The sequence below is a fragment of the Saccopteryx bilineata genome, chromosome 6 (assembly GCF_036850765.1).
Source record: "Saccopteryx bilineata isolate mSacBil1 chromosome 6, mSacBil1_pri_phased_curated, whole genome shotgun sequence".
Taxonomy (NCBI): domain Eukaryota; kingdom Metazoa; phylum Chordata; class Mammalia; order Chiroptera; family Emballonuridae; genus Saccopteryx; species Saccopteryx bilineata.
Genome location: NC_089495.1, coordinates 102,762,500 through 102,784,274, shown reverse-complemented (window position 1 = coordinate 102,784,274; position 21,775 = coordinate 102,762,500). Strand labels below are relative to the sequence as shown.

The 21,775-nt window shown below is 40.5% G+C and overlaps 1 protein-coding gene across 6 annotated transcripts in view; it reads left to right on the top strand.

Moving 5' to 3' along the window:
* ENOX1 (ecto-NOX disulfide-thiol exchanger 1) overlaps nucleotides 1-21,775 on the top strand; it is a 596,201-nt gene that overhangs the window by 227,536 nt on the left and 346,890 nt on the right. The gene's annotated exons all lie outside the window — the stretch shown is intronic.

The following is a 21,775-nucleotide window of genomic DNA, read 5'->3' as shown; positions in this document are numbered from 1 at the left end:
CCTTTCATGTGGCTGCTCTTATTAATTCAAACACGCTCTACCTATTTGTATCCTACAGATAAGGACTCTGAGCCCCAAGCAGTCAGGTGGACCTGAGTAACCCAGTGACCACATTGGGGGCAGGATTTGCATCTTGCAGCTGGCTCCCATGCCCATGCTTGGCCTCACCACTTGAATAAGTACAGGTGAGCGCGTTGGCTGGTCTTAAGCCCAGTCATTCTCTGCAAAGCAGTAGCAAGTCCAGTCTGAGCTCTACATAGAGTATACTTTCCATATTGTGCATTAGGGATGATGATCCCCAACATGGATCAGCTCAGGCAATGTCTCTGAAGATGCAAAGGAATCACAAGGATCTGCTGAATTCTTCCATAAGTGTAGTAGTAACTTTGTAGAACTGTCTGTTGGTTACGCACTTTGTTTCCCCCCTCCCTTCCAGAATTGTTGGTAGGTATGGAGGGAAACAAATAAAAGAGTAAAGAAATTTCGTGTACGGCCCTTAGAATGACTTCTAGGTACAAGGAGCAGGCACATTTCGGTTGGGCTTTGGACTAACATAAAACAGGAAGTGGCCCGGTAAGAGTGGACACATTATAGAGGGCCTTTGTGACTGTGGAAATTTGAGGGTTTTTCTGCCAATTAGTCCCTGTGCTCCTTTTGCCTAAGATAAGCATAATGCCCATCAGGATTATGGTTGGCACCATGCAATCTATGTTTTATAGTTACTGATGTGGTGTTTTAAAATGTCTTCTCTTCTCCTAGAAGAGAAAAATAAAAATAAAACAAAAATGAACTTAACAGATAAATGAGAAGTTCAGAAAAATATTCCTGATAGAAATCAAGGTCTCCCTTGTTATAAATTATAAGCACCGTGTATTTTTATAACCTTCTACATATGACCTATCACTGTTCTGGATGGGTTCTTTCTTGCTGGTTATCTTTGGCAGCTCACTTGAAGGAGGAAATTCCACCTTCATATTAAAGGAAGATATTCTCCACAATTATGAGCCTTGTTCTGTTCATAGCTTCAGGAATTTATGATTTGGGATAATGTATATATATACCTCAAGAGCAATAAAGGAAGCCTCTTTAAATAAGTACTCCTTTTCAGAAGTTGTCTGAACTGCCAGAGATGGTGAGATCCAAATCTGCAGAATCTGCAGTAGGTTTGGGATCCAGACATTTAGTCTTAAGCCCCCTTGAATCTTGCATCCTCTCCTATGTTGTGCACAGAATGCTGGATTTCATTGCAGTTTATCTAGAGCCAAAGCACAACAAAAGAATGTTTTGATTTTAAATAAAGAATTGAGCACTCAAAATGAGAAAATACTGTAAAAACACCCACTAAGTGTACATGTGTTTAAAAGGGCAATTTCTGTGGCCTGTGACCCTTGCACATTTAAGGAACCAACAAGCCAGAGAGCTTGTCTGATTCAAAATGTTGCTCCCGCCCACCCCTTCCTTGAGCAAGCACAGCTGAACCCTGTTGAATCTTGCCAATAGGCCAGATGTGTGAGAGTCGGCCAGATTTAGCTGAGTGAGTAGTGCGACGAACTGAGAAAGCCCCTAGTAACATATTTTTACTCTGTTTGTGGCATCCTTTTTGTTGTGGAAGCCAAATAGTTTGTAGAGAAGGAAGGCCAAGGAGAGGAAGGCTGAAAACAAGAGAAGCCTTTCCTCACAGTGCTTTTGTCCTCATTACTAAGGTGACCAACTTTTTACAATGAAAAGGAGGACAAAAATAAATTGAAAACAATATCGTAAATAAAAGAAACATTGTATTCATTGCAACGATACTGCACTATAATATGATAAATGCATAATAAAAGCATTTGTAATATTTTATATTGTAATTATGCTTACATACCTATTAATTTTTAATAATAATTGTAAGAATAAAGTACTCATTTAGTAAAACTAAATATCAAACAAAATCACTAATTTGGAATGATATTCGGGTGCATTTATCATTTTCTAATTAAAAAACGTGTTTTATGCAACTATTTAATCAAAATGCATTTTTAATAGATATGGTTTGAAGTTAGATTTCCACTTTAAAACTCAAATTATGGAAAAATACTTATAAATAAAATTATATGTATTTGGAAATTATTAAATAGATAATTAATAAAATGTGAATTGTGCTGACTTGTCTATGATTGAATATTCACTGAGAAAGAAATAATCCTGAGTCTACAATGTCGTATGTGCCGTGTTGTGTTTCAGTAAGAAGTACACAAAGCCGTTTGCGTGCATTCAGTATATTGCATGCTCTCTCAAGGTCTCCTGTGCGGAGCGCGTGTGTCTCATAATCGCACCTCGCTTCACTGTACTGATCTTTGATGAATTGTCATGTCAAATAAAAATATGTCATATCACATGCAGTGGATTGACTCTGCATTGATCAAATATGGACATTTACAGATTAGTCTTCCAATATCAAAAAAGGAGGGCATGTAGGAGGTCACTTTTTGAGGGAGGACGGAACTTACAAAAGAAGGACTGTCCTCCCTAAAGGAGAATGATTGGTCACCTTATCCTTATGGAAACAGTATGATTGGAGGGTAGAAGGAGACAACTGATCAAGTGGCAGAAAAGTATTTTATTAGAAAGGTATCTCAGATCCAAGGCTGAATTGGTCAGCTGGTGAAAGAAAATCTGCTACAAAAAAAAATTAAAATAAAACCCAATAACTTTCTTACAAAAATCTATCTCTCTTTACATCTTTTGTTGATTTCCCATTTATAAATTTCCATATGATCCATTTTGCCCTTTACCTGGAAGAGTAAAGTAAAATGAGTTGTCAACCTATTTAGTGTTGGAAAGTGCATATGTCTCCTTGTGATAGATGGAAAAATAAATGGAAGTTTGCTGGAACCAGGCAGGTCAGTGACTAGTTCACTGATCAATGGTGGGAATGCCGGCCTTGCCCAGGGCTGAGACACCAGAGTTGTGCAGGTACCGGAGTCCAGTCTGAGAGCCCCTTTGACCTGTTGTGCCTCAGGGATGTAAGTAATCGGCTAATCGCTTTCAGATGAACTGCTCTTTGAACAAGGACACCCAGAGGAGTAGTTCACACTGGAGACTACAAAACTCTTTTGACCAGTCAAGCCCCATCATCAACACAATAGCTGATGGACTTTTGGCTGAACAATGGAAATAGTCACAAAGGTGTTTGTGGAGAGTGAAAAGGGAAGCCGCCAACAAGTAGCCTGGCTAAGCTAAGCGGCTCCACTTCTCCTGGTACCCAAATCAGGTGCTGGTACCTTCTTGACAGTTCAGCACCATGTTGGTTTCCCAGCCTGCAGAAGGTACCATAGCACCCTTCCCAGTAGCATTGGCTCACAGTGCCATCTCATGGATGGATGCCCTCCAGCTCTGTTGTGATTTCCCACAGTGGGACTCTAGGGTGAGATTTGATAGCTTCCTAAGGCAAAAGATATGTGTGAGTATGGAAAATACCAGTTATAGTAATGTAGGCCACATCAGGCATGACCGCCTAACCAGTAAGTCTTCTTAGCCCTTGTTTTCCCATTTCTGTTTTTTTCTTCTTTCAACCACCAAATGAATATGCCAGTGAAAGTGTGTGGGCTATTGGATAGGGTTCTGTTTTAGCACTGAGTACAGCCTCTGATGCTGCCTGACACCAGATTCCATGCAGAACCAGTCAAAACCCCAGTGCAGCTCATCTCTGCCATCTTTTCCCATCTCACATGAAAGCCCTCCTGGACAGGAGGTCCCCTCACACACTCATTTCTGTTCCTGTCACAGAGATCCTTCTACCAGATCCATCCTCCCAGCGCCCTTCCCTGAGACTGTGGCTTGCTCCTAGCTCCCTGTTTTCTATGGTAAGCAGGTTTCCTGGTAGCCTTAGATGTCTTTATAGAATCCCCCACCCCTACCATCTCCAAGCCCAGGGGTCAGAAATGTTTTTGGCTGAGAGAGTCATGAATGCCACATATTTTAAAATGTAATTCCATGAGAGCCATACAACGACCTGTGTATGTTATGCATTATCCAATAAAAATTTGGTGTTGTCTGGAGGACAGCTGTGATTGGCTCCAGCCACCCACAACCATTAACATGAGCAGTAGGAAATGAATGGATTGTAATACAAGAGAATTTTTTATATTTTTAACGTTATTTTTTTTTTTTAATAAAGATTAGTCTGCAAGCCAGATGCAGCCATCAATAGAGCCACATCTGGCTCACAAGCCATAGGTTCCCGACCCCTGTCCTAGCCATAAGTGTAACGTCTCTCTTAAATGGAAGATATCCTGCCTTTGCACTCCTGACCCCACAGTGCTTCTGGACTTGGAGATGGCCTGAGAGTTCTGGCTCTTCATTCTTTCTCTAGCCTTTCCTACCCTGAGGCTCATGCAGTCCTGCTGCCATCTTTCCTGGTTGTTGGGATGGACTTCTCTACCCTTAGGCATCTCTGATCTGCAATGTGAACCTTCTGATTCACACTGGAAAGTGTGCTTCTACCTACTTGTCCTTGCTTTTCCTACAGATTGAATAGCTGTCAATTTCCCTTACCTACTCAAATCCCTTACCTACTCAAATCCTGTTTAATGTCTTTTACCATTTCCCTAAAACCTGCAGCCAATGGAAATTTCTCTTTTAAATCCTACCGTAGCCTCTCTTTGGCACATAATTATATATGGAGCTTGTGACAGTCAACTTTTATTTTGTATCATAGTTTAAATGTTGTAATGCTATATAATTTAAGTGTTTTTTGCCTTACAGACCTTAGGTTGTCAAGCTGTTTGAAGATAGAATGTTATGAGAACTTTCTTTATTATAATGACTATCAAATTTATCTCTAATATTGAAGTGTCTGATAAATGTTGGTTGAATGAAACAAAGAATTCATCAGCCATAAGTAAATATATTAAGGTGTTAGGGGGCCTCGCTGTCTTTTGTTGCTGATTTGCTAGGTCTGGCCTCTTAAACACATCTCACAAGTAAGATGTGACCCCTTACTTCTCGGCTCTCACTTGCTGAACGAGTTGAGTGAGCTGTAGTCACATAGTTTGAGTTGGTGAGAAAAAAAAAATTTTAAATTAAACATTATAAGCACAAAGTAAATGTGTAGCAGAGTCAAAAAAAATAGATTCACTGTCATCTCTATAAATAAGGATATACAGTGTCCTCAAGAGAAAGCCTAATGTTCTCTGTATTGATCACTGAAAAACTGTTTTTTTTAGTCTTTTGCTGTGTATTAAAAAATAATAATAATTTGTCTTATATTTAAAATGATTGGACAACTAAGACGACTGGCAACTTTCTTTTTTAATTGCTTGCTTGTTTTCCTGGAAGCAACAAAGAGAATGGAGAAGTCAAAGGGTTAGAAGAAAATAGTTATTTCCAGTTAGAGCTGACCTTGGGACACTTCGCTATGCTTTGAATGTCCATGTGGTATCAAAGTACTTTTAATTTTAGGAAACCGCCCCAAAGGAGAGAGTTTTAAGTCAGGGGAGTTTTGGCAAGATTGGAAAGTGCTGAATGTGGGATTTGGGAAGTTGTGACTGTTGGGTCCTCCTCCCACGGTTGGTTCTCTGCCGTGTGCTGCCTCTGGGAAGCAGGATGTCATCCTAGTTGCAGCGGAGCAGATTCATGCATATTTACCAGTTGCAAATTATGAATGTGCAGCCTAGAGAGTAGCGGTGTTCTTTGTCTTTCTGCCTTTCTTCCTGCACTAATGATTCAAAAACTCTTTTAACACATCCATAATTTGGAGACTGGTTTTGTAACTTGTCATTTCCTTTGTGCACTAATTAAGTCTTTGTAATTTAAACAGAATTTTATTTTCCAGTGTGAATTCTTCCATGCAGATAGACTGAGGTCTTCTCCATCCTGTGTTGGGGCTTTGATATAATGATTTATTAAGGTACTAGGAGAAATATTGATCCTGCTAATAGCTTCTGCCGTGCCACATAATGTTTTACATTTTACTCCACTGAAAGACTATATTCCCTCCCTCGTCATCTGATTGACGGTAAATGCTTTGGCCTTTTCTCAGCAATTATCTCACTTACTAAAGCAATGGGTGAAAGTCAAGTATTTATAGACTAATTAGTGAAGTCAACATGTCCAAATAGAGTACTTTTTATATAACACAAAGAGGTATTGTACTGGACTGTGAAATTAGTGAAATCAGGTACAAGGCAGAGAAGCAAGGGTTGAGAACACCCATGATAGAGGACACATGCTCCTGGCGGCAGTTGTCTTTTGTGTGATTATTAGGACACAGCTAAGGTGATGTTGTAAGAATAGCACTTTTCCTTTATAGCTTCTCTTCTTAATCCCAACGTCTTTTTACTTGTGAGAACTTTGTGATATTAGTGGGTTCTGAGCTTATTTTAGAGTCATTTTTTAGAGTTTAGTATCTCAAGATACTTTCGGACAGGAATAAATCGTTTAACACTTGAGCTATTGGGTGGAGAAACATGATAAAAATGCAAATATCATTCTGTTATATATAAAGCTACTTTGTATTTTCAAGTCTTCATTATTGTCTAAGGTATATATAGCTCAATTTTGAAAATAAGATAAATGTTGTTGATATATCAAAGAGTGTAATGGGCTATGAGTCAGAAGGCCAGGTTTGGTTGCTGGCTTTATAGCCAGTCACCATGTGTCCTTGTGCTCACATAAATCCCTTAGGCACCAATTTAATCATTTTGGAACTAAAAATACAAAAAAAGAAAAAGAAAAATCAAAGGAGATAATGAATGTCTAATTACTTTGTAAATTATACAGCACTATAGAGATATAACTCGTTTTCCCCCAGCTTTATTGAAACTTTATTGACATAAACATATGTAAGTTTAAGGTATACAGCGTCATGATTTGATATACATACATATGGTCATATGATTACAACCATAAGGTTAGAAACCTCCATCCCTTCATGTAATTACCTTTACGATTTACTCTCAACAACTTGAGAGTAAAGTCTTATTAACTACAGTCCCTATGCTTCCCATTAGCTCCCCAGAGCTTATTTATTTTATAGCTGGAAGTTCGTACCCTTTGACCAGCATCTCCCCATTTCCCCCACACTTCAGCCTCCGGCAACCACCATTCTACTCTCTGTTTCTATGAGTTTAGCATTTTTAGATTCCATATATGAGTGAGAGCATACAGTACTTGTCTTTCTTTGTCTGACTTTGTTCACTTAGCATAATACCCTCTAGGATCATTTATATTATCTCAAAAGGCAGGATTTTATTCTTCTTATGGCTGAATAATGCTTATATATACAGGATGGGGCAAAAGTAGGTTTAAAGTTGTGAGTATGTAAAACATTGTTTATTCCTGTATTATCATTTGTTAATTATTGTATTTTTTTTTCATGTGAACAACTGTAAACCAAATTTTGCTCTGTCCTATATTTAAAATAGTATTTCAAAAAATATATATATTGTGTATATAAAAATCTATAAAATATATACAGTATGTATAATAGGTATATATCTGTATGCATACATATTTACACACATACACACATATATATGTATCACATTTTTTAAGAAGTATTTGTTGTATTGTACTTCTTTTTTTTATTTTTTAATTTTTAAATTTTATTTTTTTAATGGGGCGACATCAATAAATCAGGATACATATATTCAAAGATAACATGTCCAGGTTATCTTGTCATTCAATTATGTTGCATACCCATCACCCAAAGTCAGGTTGTCCTCTGTCACCTTCTATCTAGTTTTCTTTGTGCCCCTCCCCCTCCCCCTTTCCCTCTCCCTCTCCTCCCTTCCCCCGTAAGCACCACATGACAATCAAAACAGCATGGTATTGGCAGAAAAATAGACACTCAGACCAATGGAACAGAATAAAAAACCCAGAAATAAAACCACATATATATAGTCAAATAATTTTTGATAAAGGGGCCAACAACACACAATGGAGAAAAGAAAGCCTCTTCAATAAATGGTGCTGGGAAAACTGGAAAGCCACATGCAAAAGAATGAAACTGGACTATAGTTTGTCCCCCTGTACTAAAATTAACTCAAAATGGATCAAAGATCTAAACATAAGACCTGAAACAATAAAGTACATAGAAAAAGACATAGATACTAAACTCATGGACCTGGGTTTTAAAGAGCATTTTATGAATTTGACTCCAAAGGCAAGAGAAGTGAAGGCAAAAATTAATGAATGGGACTACATCAGACTAAGAAGTTTTTGCTCAGCAAGAGAAACTGATAACAAAATAAACAGACAGCCAACTAAATGGGAAATGATATTTTCAAACAACAGCTCAGATAAGGGCCTAATATCCAAAATATACAAAGAACTCATAAAACTCAACAACAAACAAACAATCCAATAAAAAAATGGGAAGAGGACATGAACAGACACTTCTCCCAGGAAGAAATACAAATGGCCAACAGATATATGAAAAGATGCTAATCTTCTTTAGTTATTAGAGAAATGCAAATCAAAACTGCAATGAGATACCACCTCACACCTGTTAGATTAGCTATTATTAACAAGACAGGTAATAGCAAATGTTGGAGAGGCTGTGGAGAAAAAGGAACCCTCATACACTGTTGGTGGGAATGTAAAGTAGTACAACCATTATGGAAGAAAGTATGGTGGTTCCTCAAAAAACTGAAAATAGAACTACCTTATGACCCAGCAATCCCTCTACTGGATATATACCCCAAAAACTCAGAAACATTGACTCGTAAAGACACATGCAGCCCCATGTTCATTGCAGCATTGTTCACAGTGGCCAGGACATGGAAACAACCAAAAAGCCCATCAATAGATGACTGGATAAAGAAGATGTGGCACATATACACTATGGAATACTACTCAGCCATAAGAAATGATGACATTGGATCATTTACAGCAAAATGGTGGGATCTTGATAACATGATACGAAGTGAAATAAGTAAATTAGAAAAAAACAGGAACTGCATTATTCCATACGTAGGTGGGACATAAAAGTGAGACTAAGAGACATTGTATCACATTTTTTATCCATTTATTTGTTGATGGACACTTAACATTGCTTCCATGTCTTGGCTCTTGTGCATAATGAACAGAAGAGTACAGGTAGCTCTTTAAAATAGTTATTCTATTTCTTTCTGTTATATAACCAGAAGCGGGATTGCTGGATCATCTGGTAGTTTTATTTTTACTTCCTTCAGGAATCTTCATTCTGTGTTTTTTTAGTGACTATACCAATATATATTCCCAACAACAGTTCACCAGGGTTTTCTTTCCTCCTCATCCTCACCAACCAACACTTGTCTCTTTTGATAATAGTAATTCTATTGTCTTTTTTGATAATAGTAATTCTAGCAGGTGTGCAGGGATATCGCATTGTGGTTTTGATTTGCATTTCTCTGATGGTCAGTGATGATGAGCATCTTTTTACATACCTTTTAGTCATTTATATGTCTTCTTTGGAAAAATGCTTATTCAAGTTCTCTGCCCCTTTTTAGATCAGAATATTTGTTTTTTGTTTTTTCTGATGAATTACATGAGTTCCATAGATATCATGGATATTAACCCATTATCAGATAGATTGCTTGCAAATATTTTCTCCCATTCCATAGGTGGCTTTGTCGTTTTGCTGATTGTTATTTTGCTGTGTAGAAGTTTTTTAGTTTGATGTTGATTTTTGCTTGTGATGCTTGTGCTTTTGATGTTATCCAAAAAATTATTGCCAAGACCACTGTCGGGAAGTTTTTCTCCTCCAGTTTTCACCTAGTAGCTTTACGGTTTTGGGTCTTACATTTAAATTTTAGCTTGTTTTGAGTTCATTTTTGTGAGTGGTGTAGACAGTTGTCCAGTTTCACTCTTTGCATGTGGATATCCGGCTTTCTCAGCACCACTGGTTGAAGAGGCCGTCTTTTCCCATTGTGTATTCTAGGTACCCTTCATCTAACCATCTATGTATGTGTTTATTTCCGGCTTTCTACTCTGTCTTATTGCATGTGTGTCTGTCTTTATGCCAGTACTTTGATTAGTATAGCTTTATAATAACTTTTGAAATCAGAAAGTATGAGGCATTAAACTTTGTTCTTTTTCAAAATTGCTTTAACTATTTAGAATCCCTGAGATTCCCTATGAATTTAAGATGGGGTTTTTCATTTCTGCAAAAATACCACTGTGATTTTGATAGGGATTACATTTAATCTGTAGACTACTTTGGGCAGTATTGACATAATTACAATACTAAGTCTTCCAACTCATGGACATGGGATTTTCTTTCATTCATTAGTGTCCTTTTTAATTTCTCTGTATAGATCTTTCACCTCCTTGGTTACATTTATTCCTAAATATTTTATTATTTTTGTTGGTATTATGATGCTAAATAAGATTGTTGTCTTTATTTTTCAAATAGTTTATAGAAATGCAACTGATATTTGTGTATTGATTTTGTATCCTGTAACTTTACTGAATTTGCTAATTAGGTCTAACAGTTTTTGGTGTAACCTAAAAAGCAATCATTTGCAATTATATAATGGCCAGTGAGGGGTTCCTTATGAGATAAATGCAGACAGACATCAGTAGTAATGCAGCCCATATTGCTGTAAGTTGATACTGTTTCTATTTTGGCCTGTGTTGTACCTTCTTATTAGATGTGTGGTTAGAACCTCATGTATACCTGCCTTTGTCATCCCATATACATTTTGGTAAGGGATAGAAAAATCTCTTTAGAATCTACAAAGGAGGTTATGGAATTGCTTTAGAAATAATAAAGAATGCCTCGTTATTCAGGACCCACTTGTAATTATTTATGATTCACTGCAAGTGGCATTAATGCACTTGGGAAGATACTTCAGTGTATCTGCCATAAGCAACCATCACTGTGTGCCTGATTTATGCCATGCTGGTTGTTTGTTCATTATCCTGCACTTCCTTTAATCCCTCTACTTGTCATTATCTTTGGGTACTAACAATTTGTAAAACCAGAAACCAAAGCAAAATCGAATGGTACAAATGACATAAAAAAGGAAGGAGGCAGAGAGATTTAAGTGAGCCAGTGAAGTATGAACTTTCTCTTCAGATTTTACCATCAGGGCAGTTAAGTGTCACGTCCAGTCTGTCCTATGGGGCAGCATAGTGTTTGTTTTGAAAAATTAATATAATTGTGGGATGGAGACTGTTCTACATTTACTATTAACTTCTGCTGTGACTTCTTCATAGACTACTTAATGCACGTTTCCCCAGTTTAGTATATAAAGGTTGTAACTACAGCTATAGAATTCTTAACCAAATATTCATGTTCAACTTTGTTGCCATCATTCATTTTTAAATATTTTCTCCACCTCCTAGTGCCCCTCTCCTCTGTCTTTAGGTACTTATAGCATCCATAGGTTGCCTCTGTCTGCCCAGAGTTCCCATTTGTTTCAGAACCTCTCAACCCCCATCCCCACTCCTCTAGCTGCTCAAGTACAAATATCTCAGGTTCCAAAATTATCTATTTCTCTTCAGTGTCATTTTTTTTTTCTTATTGTGGCCGATAAATTAGGAAAATGTTATATGGTTAAACTAATTCATAATAAGGTCTCTGTGACCGGTGAAGCCCCTCCTCTAATGCCTCTATGGCTGTGTTTCCATTTTAAAGGAGAATGATAGTCTTCCAATATGCTATTGACATGATGAGCAATGTATTCACTCATTAGCTCAGTAGGTAACTGAGGGCCTGGTCTTACCTGCATGCATCAAGACAGAAAAAGACTGGGAGGTCAGGTAGCTCTTTCTGACTGGGTTGACACTGGCTAAATCCTTATGTCAGGTGTGCCTTGGTTCTGTTTATACGGAGGAGTGGCCATGGTCCTACCTCCCTGTAGGTAGCACTCATTTCAGAGCAAATGGGAGGAGGAAGAACGGTTATGGAGACAAGCAAGCTATGGATATGCAGTGGGAAACCGAGGGAGGAGGACGAATAGCCAGAGGAGCTGAAGTATTTAACCCTGAAGGTCTGCCCTGACCCTAAAATTCTGTGTGCATGAGAGAGAAAAAAGGAGGAAATAATGTATGGAATGTGAGGGGAAGGGGGAGGGCTCTGGGAATACAGTAAGAGGCTGCATATTTTAGCTAAATGCTTCCAGGTTAATAAATATATGATGATGTGCTGTTTACCCCCTGCAGCGAAGGTGAGCTCTTGTCTGTGGCATCTAGGAATGTAAACCCCACTGGTGTGTGGCCTCCCTGGCACAGCCACTTCCCAACATCAGAGAGCACCTCCCGCTGTGCGGTTGAGGCTGTCCATAAATAACTTCAGCATCGTTCTTTTAAGCATGTTCTTTCCTGAGCTACAGCCTGCAAAGAGGTTTGGTACAAGATCAAAAACCTCTTGGGATGGCAGGACTCCAGGGGCCCCTCTTTTCTGACAGAGGTTGGAGACGGCACAGGAGCAAAGGCAGCAGGTAGACAGGGCAGGCCAGCAGGACGTCTGCATGCAGGGAGGCTAAGGGAGAAACCAGCTCCTTATAGAAGTGATGTTTCCAAAACTGAAGAAGCAAGAGGTGGGGAGAATTTAAGTGCTTGTGAAGAGAATTTAAACACTAAGCTTATTGTGTATACATTACGTCAAAGCAGCCCCTCCTGTGTGAGTTGGTGCCCGTGCACAGCTACGCTGGGCTCGTCCTCTCCTGCCCCCGGCCCGTGCAGCGGGGGAAGGCTCACCCTGTACAGGAGAAGCCCCGGAGGCTGCAACCGTCTGTGGGCAGTTGTTCCACCACAGTATTACGTGCACAGCTACGCTGGGCTCGTCCTCTCCTGCCCCCGGCACGTGCAGCGGGGGAAGGCTCGCCCTGTACAGGAGAAGCCCCGGAGGCTGCAACCGTCTGTGGGCAGTTGTTCCACCACAGTATTATGTGCAATTTCAGTGGTGTTGAGATGGTGTCCTTTTGCTTTGCTCATCCTGTTACCTAATGCAGTCATCAACTGTTGCAGCTTATGAATACCAAATTTGACTAAATTGTAATATACCTTTTAAAATAAAAAAATATTTTGGTATATAAAAATGCTTTGTAGCTTTGAAAGGTCAGTAGCTTCCTGGGGCTGAAATATGACATAGTTTCTTTATCCTTTCTTTATTTTTTCAATTACAGCTGACATTCAGTATTATATTAGTTTCAGGTATACAGCATAGAGATTAGAGAATTATATAAATTTATGAAGTGATCCCCCAATAGTCTAATACCCACATTCCACCCTACATAGTTATTTTAATATTATTGACTGTGTTCCTTATGATGCACTTTACATCCCCATGACTGTTCTGTCACTATCAGTTTGTACTTCTCAACCCCTCCCCCTTTCCCACCCATCCCTCCAATCCCCCTCCCATCTGGCAACCCTCAGTTCTCTGTATCTATCAGTCTGTTTCTATTTTTTTGTTTAATTTGTTCTTTAGATTACACATATAAGTGAAAACATATGGCATTTGCTTTTCTCTGTTTCACTTATTTCACTTAGCATAATTCCTCCTAGGTTTATCCATGCTGTCACAAATGCTAAGATTTCTTTTTTATGGCAAAATAATATTCGATTATATATATATATATATATATATATATATATATATATATATATGGACCTCCACTTTTTTATCCACTCATTTATTGATGGACACTTGGGTTGCTTCTATATCTTGGCTATTGTAGATAATGGTGCAGTGAACATAGGGGTGCATACAGTGCTGGGATTGAAATAATTTAACAACCAGTTCTCTGCCCTAATGACCATTCTAAGTATAAAAAAAATAATATAACAAAAGGTGGTTTATTATTTCATGCATTTAATACTTAAATAAGAACAATAAAAGAGGTACAGAAAACTAGATTATTATAAGAGTTTTCAAATATTAATGAAAAATATTAAATAATACCTGACAAAAAATAATAAAACTTTTATTTAAGAGATTTCCATATTGCTTCTTGATTGCAATTTTTTTCACCTATGGACATAGTGAACATTACTATGGGGGCTTACAATATTCTGTTGTGCAGATAAACTTTAAAAAATAATAAGAAATGTAAATTTGTGATTTCCACATTGGGTGGCTGCCCAGGTGCCCAGCTTAGAGAAAACCCTGATTACAAGTGCCATTTTAACAACTGGTTTGCCAAACTCAACCAAAAATTAAGTATCAGTTCTGCTGAACTGGTGTGAACCAGATGAATCCCGCCACTGAGTACATATATTCTTTCAAATTAGCATTTTGGGTTTCTTTGGCTATATACTCAGAGTTGGATTTGTTGGGTCATAAGGCAGTTCCACTTTTAATTTTTTGAGGACTCAACATACTGTGGGTGTGATTTATTCTTAGGATGACTGGCCATGTGTATTGGGCATGATGGCAGTGTAGGAGCACTTGTGTGGGGCTTGACCCCATGAGCGGGATCTGCCCCAGTGGGGTCTGGTGCCTGCTGAGACGACCCTTTGGGCACACCACCTGTGGCGCTAATTGGGTGGTGTTCTGTAGTGGTCTGAAGCTGGCTACTGGCTGTGCTGGTTCTGGGGCCTCTCGGGAGGGGCTGTAGCGCAGAACACGGTGAGCCACTGGCCCCGGGCTAGCTGGTAGGAGCTGCGACGTGGTCTGTGGTTGGTAGCTGCCTGTGCTGTCCCTGGAGGCCCATGGGAGAGGTGACACTGCCAACTGAGGGGCGCTGCCGCCAATGTCAGGCCTGGGTGGCTTAGCAAAGTGCAGAGGGCGCCCCAGAGCCTGCGTAGCTTGCCAGCTTCCTGAACTGCTCTGCTACAGAAAGATCCTGGGCAGTGTGCGCATCTGGTGAGGCAGCATCATGGGGGTCATCAGGGTGGTGCAAGTGGTCTTCTCCAGGTTGATGTGCCAGCAGGGCACATTCAGAGTTGGTGCCCTTGCTGAATCTGGGTCCGTTCAGTGAAAGGCATAGGGCACACCGAGGCCAGAAGCCACCAAACTGGGGCCTGTGGACCTTTGAGAGTGTTAAAGAAAGACTGCAGTGCCGGCCAAGGCCAGTCTCCTGCCCTTGTGCCTCTGGAAGGCCACACGTTGGGCGGGGCAGGGTCTCGGGGTCATGAGGCTGCAGTGAGTTGGGCTCATCAGGCTAACACAGATTGTGATTTGGCCGTGTTAAGGGAGGGCTCAACAGGAAAGATGACACCCCTCTGGCTGCCGGGGGAGGGCTTACTACAGGAACAGTGGCAGCTGTTTTTCCAGTCCTCTCCTTGATGACACATGACTCAGTTTCTCCCTGTTTGTCTCTGGTACCTCCGAAGCCACTGTCCCTCCACAAGAGCCGGGGGTAAGTTCCTGTGAGCCAGTGAGTCTGTGTGTGGGCTTCTTAAGAGGATCCTGGGTTTCCAGCAGCCTTCCATCTCACACGAGTAGAATGGATGGAATCCCTGATGATTTTCACAGCCAGATGTTGTGAGGGCTCCTCCCTGGCCCTGGAGTCCTGGGCTGGGGAGCCCGTGTGTGGACACGAACCCTCATTCCAAGGGGACCCCTTACTCCTAAGGGGAGCCTGTGTAGCCAAGATACCTCTCTGGATTCTCAACCGCCACAATGGGTGTGCCCCCCACTTTTGTGTCTTGCCCTTTCTGCCATCTTGATGTGGCTTCTGTATGTTCGTAGTCGTAGGACTTCAGCTTCACTAGTCTTCTGGTGGTTCTCCAAGGTGATTGTTCTGTAATTTAATTTTAATTTTGAAGTGGTCATGGGAGGAGGTGCGTGCAGCATTCACCTGCTTTCCCATCTTGTCCAGAACCTGAACTCAGTTTGTGTATGCTTGCAATGTAAAGGGAGGAAACAGTTAAATGGAGGGAGCAGCCTGGACATTGTATAGTATTTGTTGGTCTTGCATGGCAGTGTGCAAGGCCTTTCATGGTAACAGGACCTCACGTTTTCCTTTGGGAACAGGCTGCTTCTTCACCGGTAGAATTCTAGCGGTGTTAACATCATCTTCCCCCTGCAGGGTGGAGGGCAGCCCTGGGCCAGTCTGCTAGTCATTCTGACTGTTACTTCCTCATCCGGCAGACCCCAGCGCTGGTACGCAGACCAAGCCAGGTTAATGAGATCCAATCCTAAAATATTTGTTGAGCTCATGGAAAAAGTGTTTTTGTTTTATTTTAAATTTATATTGCTATAAGATACAACATAATCTGGAGATTCGGGTAGTCATGTTGCCTCTATTAATGATAACCTGCTTAAAAAATAAAGCCTATGCAGAGGGTAGCAGAATTAAGAGATAGAGAAAGTTTCTGATGACACTATAATTTAGCACATAGATTTAGATATACTTGAACCCATTGTCCCTTGGACTTTTCAGTTAAGTGTGCCAATAAATTCCCATTTTGACTTTAGCTACTTTGAATTCAGTTCCTGTCATTCGAAGCCAGATTAGTTCAAATAAAGTGTTTTGTTTTCAGAATTGTGTTGCTTTTAAGTAATTTTATTAGTTTTAACTAAAAAGAAATGGTGGCAGTTTCCAAATAAGTATGTTTCTTCTGAAAGGGAAACTAATTTTCTCTTTCTAATATGTCCTATAATCAGAAATTTATACTCAGTTTTAATCTTATTTCAGAATAGAATTTTATATCAATTACACTCAAAAAGATATCTTTAACCAGATGTTAGCTATAGAAAGTCATTAACTTTATGTCAAATGTTTATTTTGTTTTGTATACTGTGGCTGTCACCTTTATAGGAAGGACAGGTTTCTGGACCAGAATACCACTAACAGCAAGGAATTCAGGCCTGCACACCTGGGCCTGTACCTGCCTGCCTGACAGACAGCACGTGGCCTCTCAGACCTCTTTCTTCTGAGGTTCAGTATGACGTCTGAGCACCAGCGTCCCCTTTCAGAAATGCCTGGGGAAGATTATCTCTTGTTTAATCTTGCAGTAGGTTTTGTGAGCCATTTGAAGACATGCAAATGTATTTTGACAGAATATGGTTTTGAAATATCTGATCATTATTGTTACCTCAAACTGGTCCTTTCAAAGAGTACATTTTCTGAGTTGTTTGTTCACCGTTTCAAAATGAAAGCATTCCCTTTGGACCTATAAACTAAAACAAGCCACAGTTGCAACTGTATCTGTCGTATCTGGGGATTATTCAGCAAGGGGCTCTTTCCACTTCTCTCTGTGTCTTTATCTCTTGAAAAAGTTACCTTTTTCAAAGAGAAATGTTCACACATTGTTGATGCAAATTAAATCTGTGTGTTTTTCTAAGGGATTCTCAGCTGTTGGAAACTAGTTCACTTTTGTACTTTTTGTCTCTGGTTTGTTTTCATTTGAGGAAACCAAAGCAGATACAGACTTTAGAACATGAACTTGACAAAAGTAGTTTAGGAAAATCTTTCCTCGTGGAAACAAAATTCAGACTTCACTAAAGAACGTTAGTCCCCAGTTGGTCTGTGGACCTAGGGTGGAATTCTTGGAGATGTTAACTATGAACTATAGTAGTTCAAAGGCAAGAAGGGCCAGGGCTGCTTCTTATATGATTTAATGGTTGGCTGAGCCTGCTTAACAGACAGTGAGCTTGCATGCCTATTGAAGCAGTAATCCTCAATTGGTCCAAAGGGAGATGTTGACGGCTCATATGGGAAGAGAAGCAGTTTAGTCCAGCCTGCCTTATCTGTGTCTGAGATTCTTTGCAGAAGGCACTCCCTTTCAGAGGAATCCTATTTGACGAAAGGACTTGGCAGCCAATTTCAGTGTTGTGAGAAGGATGATTTAGATTGATTTATAAATAGTAAAAGTTTTGACTGTTTCTATTTCTTGCTGTTCAAGCCATTTAAAAGTATAAGAGTGGTAAGTGATGTGTGGTGGTAGGTGAGAGGTCTTTTTTAAAAAATGGTGGGATCTTGATAACATTATAAGGAGTGAAATAAGCAAATCAGAAAAAAACAAGAACTACATGATTCCATACATTGGTGGAACATAAAAATGAGACTAAGAGACATGGACAAGAGTGTGGTGGTTACCAAGGGTGGGGGGGGGGAGGGAGGACATGGGAGGGAGGGAGGGAGAGAGTTAGGGGGAGGGGGAGGGGCAAAGAGAACTAGATAGAGGGTGACGGAGGACAATCTGACTTTGGGCGAGGGGTTTGCAACATAATTTGATGACAAAATAACCTAGACATGTTTTCTTTGAATATATGTACCCTGATTTATTAATGTCATCCCATTACCATTAATAAAAATTTATTTAAAAAAAAATGATAAGTTTAGATGTAAACAATTTATTATCGGTGAAGTTCAGTGTTGATTGAATGACAAATAATGAAAAAGCAGAATTCGAGGCTATGGATGGGGAGTGTGTCTCTGTGCTATGGAGTCTGTAGTGGCCTGGAAGGCATGAGTCCTTAGATGATGGTGAGCTGGAGACATGCAGTGAGGAGGTGGAGGGCGTTGCTTTTGATTTAGGTCCCTTCCAGTGATTTCCCTTTGCTATTAGAGTGACACGGGAACTCCTTCACACCATCTGCAAGCCCCTGTGGGATCTGGCCCTGGTGTACTGTGACCTCTTCTCACGCCACCTGCTCATTGTTTGCCAGGCTCCAGAGACATAAGCCCAGCTTACCTCAGCGGTCACCACAGGTCATTTCCATCTGCTGCCTGAGTACCATTGACCAGAACCAGAGTTGGCAGTTCCTCTGATCTTTCAACTCCCAGCTTGAATGGCTAGTGTTTAGTGCCTTCTCTAAAAACCTGCCTAAAATCGCCTCTACTCCATATCCAGTCACTCAGCCAGTGACCAGTGTTTACCTTCTTCTTGGTGCACATCACAATTAGAAGTTATTTTATAGCTTGTCTTTCTCTGTCTCTTCCTACCTGAATATATATTTCACGAGGGCAGGACCTTATTGACCACCATATTCCTAGCACTTAAATATCACTTGGCACAATATAGGGGCTCACTTAACAATGAACATTTGAATTTTCTAGACCTCTTTGAATGCAGATCACAAACAGTTCTATTGCCCTTTGCCATTATAGGGAGAATGTCAATGGATTGAAATAGCACCCCTTCCCACCTCCCTCCCACCGTCCCCATACCTGCCAGAGGTCCCTGCGGTTCAGACAGATTGGCTATTTTATTGGGTAAAAGAGACAAGAGGACAGTGGGTGCTAACAGTGGACATGCACTTCTTGCTTGGAGGGGACTCCTTTGCCTGGAACATTTTTCTGACACCGGCAGCTCTCACCCCTGGAAACATGCACACTCTCACACAGATTTCAGAATCATCAAGTTTTTTTCTATTTCAGCAGCTGTGACCTTTGGGTTTGCTTTATGACATGTGTAACCCTGCCACCTGCATAAAAGCAAGGAAAGAAGCTCTGGAAAGGCTTGTCTTCCTGACCGACCTTCCAGTGACGCAGAGCCACAGGGCGGCAGGCCTGCGACAGAGGCCATCACAGGATTCCACTTCGTCTCTCCCCATCCCGACATTTCCTCCTCCCCTGGTGTGCCATAGAGGAAACAGAAAGACACTTGACAAAAAGATTATTTTTGTGAGCCAACTTAATGGCGGAGTAGACAGCAAATGCCACCCTGGAGTCCGCTGGAAGGGCTAGATGTAAAAGAATTGTATTTTCATTGTTACTTTGAAGATGGTAGGATGTCAAAGCTTAGGCGCTTCATACACCTACAGGTCCTTTAGAGATGACTGTCAGTTTCCTGAGGCACATATCGCCTGTTTTATTGGGAGGAAGACACGGGCATTTGGTGTTAACGACACCTGGAATTCCTTTACAGTGGCAAAGGGATGTCGCTGTGCACCGAGCTCCCCTCCTCCCTCAGACATCGCTCTGTGGTCACGATGGCGTGAGGCCACTGATGAGGTCAGCTGGATGGACAGGCACTCAGAGATGCCTGGAGACCTCAAGAACTAACAATTCAGAGGAGAGAACAGGGGGAGTAGGTGTAGGGATGTGAGGTGTTTCTGTGTAGATGAGAGCAGAAAGAAGGAAGTTTGAAAAGTGGGACTGGTTTCCAGTCAGTATGGTTCGTGCTTGGCTTATTTCAGAGCACGGTGATGCTTCTCTCTCGTCTGCTCATTCTCTCTTTTCTTTTGAAGATAAGCAGACATATCCCTCTCTCCCAGTCCATTTCCTGCTTGTGACCAGCAGGTGGTTTCAGTCATTGGTGTCTTCCCAGAGCAGAGATAAGTGTGAAACGCCTGTCAGGGGACACAAAGCTTACCTGGAGGACTGGACTCCGTGCCTTCGGGCGCTGGCCCATTGGGGAGGAGCTGTTCTCTACTGAGATCACGCTCCCAGCCCAAACACTCGGTGAGCCGGTATGGGCATAAAGATCGGCTTTGTAATTATTCTGGCAATAAGTATGCTTTCTTATTAAGAAACACAACATCACCTTTCCTTAATTCAGTGCTGTCCACTCTTATCAAGCATCTACTGTGTGTCAGCATCTGCTGGCTGCATGCGCTGCACTCAGAGAATGAAAGGAGATGGAATATGCTCTTGATGAAAGGGGAAAACAAGGTGCCTGTAAGAAACAGTTCTGTGCTTGTGTTCTCATTTTATTGTAATTCAAAATAGTTGCTTATTGAATGCGTAACATTTGTCAGCCACTTTGCACGAATCATCTCCACTCCTTGCAACAATCTGGCTAAAGAGATAGTATTACTTTTTATTTACAGCCAAGGAAACTAAGGCTCAGTGAGGATGATTGAATATTTTTCCAAGTTTATACAGCAAAGAAGCAATTCTGATTCATTGTGTACTTATTTTTTTTCAGTTGGACAAACAATTTAGATAGGAATGTGTTTTTGAAATAAAGCCACTTCGTGTGCCAGGTTTTAAAGATCATTACAAAATAAGCCCTGGCCAGGTAGCTCATTTGGCTAGAACATTGTCCCAATATGCCAAGGTTGTGGGTTTGATTCCCCATCAGGACACATACAAGAATCTACCAATGAATGCAGAAATAAGTGGAACAACACATCAATGTCTCTCTCTCTGTCCCCCTCCCTCCCTTCCTCTCTCTCTAAAATTAATAAATAAAAAATTCTTAATAAATAAATTTAAAGATTATTACAAAGCAGATTAACAAAGGAAAAAGGTTATCTTTCTCATTTTTAAAAGGTCGGTGACCTAGTAGTGTGCAGAGGGATGTGAGAGCTATTTCATTCGCATATGGCATAGACTGAGACGAGACAAAGGAGAAAAGAAGAAATCATTTCTGAAAAGCTGGAAGGAAGGCTATCCTCTCTGGTACCATTATTGCAAACGAGAATAAAATAAAAACCCAGTGATTTGTTTTGAAGGTATAAAGCCCAAGTAAAAAATAAACAACAGGCCTTTAACATAGCCATCCTAATAAATGCATACATACTTATATATTCTCATAAAATACACAGATATGTGTGTGAAACAAGAGTTTCGTGACATAGTACCTCCACTGCATATGAAATACTGTGGTAGTTTCTATTCTAGTTAATAAAATAAATTCTGCTCATGACCCAGTCACTAGTGGCTCACAACATGCTGTTTGAGAAATGAGGCTCTAATTCCTCATTTTTTTTTCTCTCCTCCTTTTACCGCTTAACCCTGGAAGAGGTATCGCTAGCAAAAATAGAAGCACTAAACAGAATCCTCTCCTAGTTCCATATCCTCATATCCAGCAGCCACATCCCCCCTGCAATCCTCCACACATATCTGCGCTCGAAATACCAGGGCCACCCTGGCCGGTTGGCTCAGTGGTAGAGCATCAGCCTGGCATGCAGAAGTCCCGGGTTCGATTCCCAGCCAGGGCACACAGGAGAGGCACCCATCTG